Source organism: Crinia signifera, chromosome 5 (genome assembly GCF_055691185.1).
Source record: "Crinia signifera chromosome 5, ASM5569118v1, whole genome shotgun sequence".
In the NCBI taxonomy this organism is placed as follows: domain Eukaryota; kingdom Metazoa; phylum Chordata; class Amphibia; order Anura; family Myobatrachidae; genus Crinia; species Crinia signifera.
Genome location: NC_139221.1, coordinates 262,789,367 through 262,792,303, shown reverse-complemented (window position 1 = coordinate 262,792,303; position 2,937 = coordinate 262,789,367).

Here is a 2,937-nt window from a genome sequence, read left to right as displayed (position 1 = left end):
ATTAAGTTTCCAGTTTATAGATACAGTATAATCATACCTCCCAACTTCTGACCTGTAGAAATAGGGACACTCGCGCGCGAGCGCCCGAAAAGGGGGCGGGGCGTATGCAAATGAGGTCGCGGCTTATGCTTATTAGCCGCGACCTCATTTTCATACGAGAATAGACGCTGTGCGCATGCGCACAGCGTCTATTCTACTAGATTGGGGGGTCTCCCAACTGCCACCCCCCGCAGCGGGACAATGCCTGCCGCGGGTGGGACAGCGGGACAGGACCCGAAAATCGGGACTGTCCCGCTGTAATCGTGACAGTTGGGAGGTATGGTATAATTGCTATTGTATTAGTAAAAGGTAGTAAAATAATATTTAAGTTTACTTGTCAGTTGAAGGCACACTTTAAACAGTTCTTTAGGTGCCCATACACTGAAAGATTTGGGCACTTTGCACCCAAGTCCAACTCATCAGGTTGAGAAACTGGGTGAAAAGTGTCAAATCGTATGTGCCCAACCTCCAATTTCAATCCAATGCGCGGTCCCGTGCGCATCTGATCTGAACCGGAGTTCGCAAGGCTGCACTAAGGATTTGTTGGATCCTGCAGCCAGTGGTGGCTCCTACCTAAAAATATATAAATATATAAGTTACTAAATAAATGTATACTGTAAGAGAAAGCCAGAGGGACTGACTAGATATTAGTAAAAAAATATTTATTAATATAGATTCAACTGAAGCTACAGCCCATTGAAGCCAAATCATGGTCAAGGCGTCTGTACAATGGAGATGACAGGCATCTTTATGACTGGTTGCTGCTTTTGGCAGTTCTCCACTGTTTAAAAGACTTGTTACATTTCCCTGGCAAGCACACTACACATGAAGATGAGATGAATGAACTTTTGAGAGACATAACCACTGCAGAAATACAGGTTACTTATGGGATACAGTCATTTGGTCTAAAGCATTGGGTCGACACCGTTAGGTCGACATAGGGATAGGTCGACATGGTTCAAGGTTCGACAGGTCATTAGGTCAACACAAGCATTAGGTCGACAGTGTCTAGGTCGACAGTCAAAAGGTCGACATGGGGTTTTTCACAGTTTTTCGAGCCGACATGTGCCGACAGGCGGTATTTCATGCCCTACCATCCACTAGGGCATGGTGGGAGAATAGAATAGTGCGCCGAGCTCAGAGCGGCACCTTGCCTGAAGCATTGCAAGCCATGCGAGGGGATGCGGTGCACTGGAAACTGTGCCCATGTTGACTGTGTTTACATTCAGGTCAAAAAAGTGAAATACCCCATGTCGACCTTTTGACTGTCGACCCAGACACTGTTGACCTAATGCTTGTGTCGACCTAAACCCATGTTGACTTTGTCCCATGTCGACCTAACGGTATCAACCTAATGCTTGTCGACCAACATGCTGTAGACCAAACGATCCCAACCCTTACTTATAGGGACTTATATAAAATACAGGCTGGCTGACATTCAGCAGAGGCAGACATGCTGGTATTTGTATTACCAGTCAGCAGCAGAGGCGCTGCTAGCGGCTATCCCCCAAAACACAGGAACTTGGCTAACAAGTAGGGATGACCATCGACGCATCCCCCATCGATGCTTGCCATAGATGGCATTTTACGATGGAACCATTGATGGTTAAAAACCATTCTATCGCCAGCCATTGATGGTTCCCACCATCGCTTACTTGCGCCTCCACCTTACTTGCGCGATAGAACTTTACCTAGTCGTGCACGCACCTCCGTCCATTTCAACTGCGTGACGTCACGGACGTCTCACGGACGAGCCAAGAAAAGGAAAGGAGGAAGCCGCACGTGCGCCGCCAGTGCACAGGCGTGCACAAACAACTTCAAGTCCCCAGTGCTGCTGCGCCGCATGACATCATTCATCAATTTGCTAAGTTCAGAGTGAGTCAGAGACAGTCTAGGAGTCGGATGGAGAGGGTGGTACATACCTCCCAACATGACCCTCTCCAGGAGGGACACAATGCTCTGTTTCTGGACTTTCTTCTTAATGTATGATTGCCATCACCTGTGGTGAACAGGCTAATTGATAAGAAAGGTGCTTCAACACAGGTGATGACAATCATACATTAAGAAGAAAGTCCAGAAGCAGAGTATTGTGTCCCTCCTGGAGAGGGTCATGTTGGGAGGTATGGTGGTATAGCCGGGCAGCTGGCCAGCAGCCAGTAGGGTAAAAAAATAAAATAAATATATATATATATATATATATATATATATACAATATGAAGGTGGTGGCACTCAAAGGACTTGCAATAAATAACGAGGGACAACCAAGTGTCAAGCGACGTTTCGGTCTATTTATTTCAGACCTTTTTCAAGCTCATACAGAACATACAATAGTGACTTACCTAAATAGCTTTCACCAACAACTCGTGCAGCGGGCGCCAGCTCTGCCCCGTAGGTCCGTTACATGTGACGTCACCAGTTGGCGGCGCACACCCGTCGGTGTGTCTGGAACCCGTGGGGTGTTGCTAGGCAACCCTACAATGATAAGTGTACAACAAAAATGAAACCCACAAATGTGAAAAATATGTACAATACAGCACACATGTCAAATCCAATAACATGCAAGAACACGTCAATGAACTTCCCTGATATAGAACAGTGGAAGTATGTAAGAACATCAACAGCGTAATACATAAACAGATACAATGAAGAACCGGCTAAATATGCTCAGATTCAGGCCGTATTATGGACAGCGCAAGTCCATGTATAGTAACCGGCCAAAGGCTGCGAGTGCGTTCATACTGGAACAATGCGGGGAGTGCTAATGTCGGAGAGCGCAACGGTCAATCGGCTATGGAGTTACAGAAAGCAGTGAAAACTGCAGGCTTCATTTAGCCCAGCAGGATGTACAGTTTTAAGTTTATGAATCCACCAGGTTTCTCTTTGTAGCAGGAGTTTATC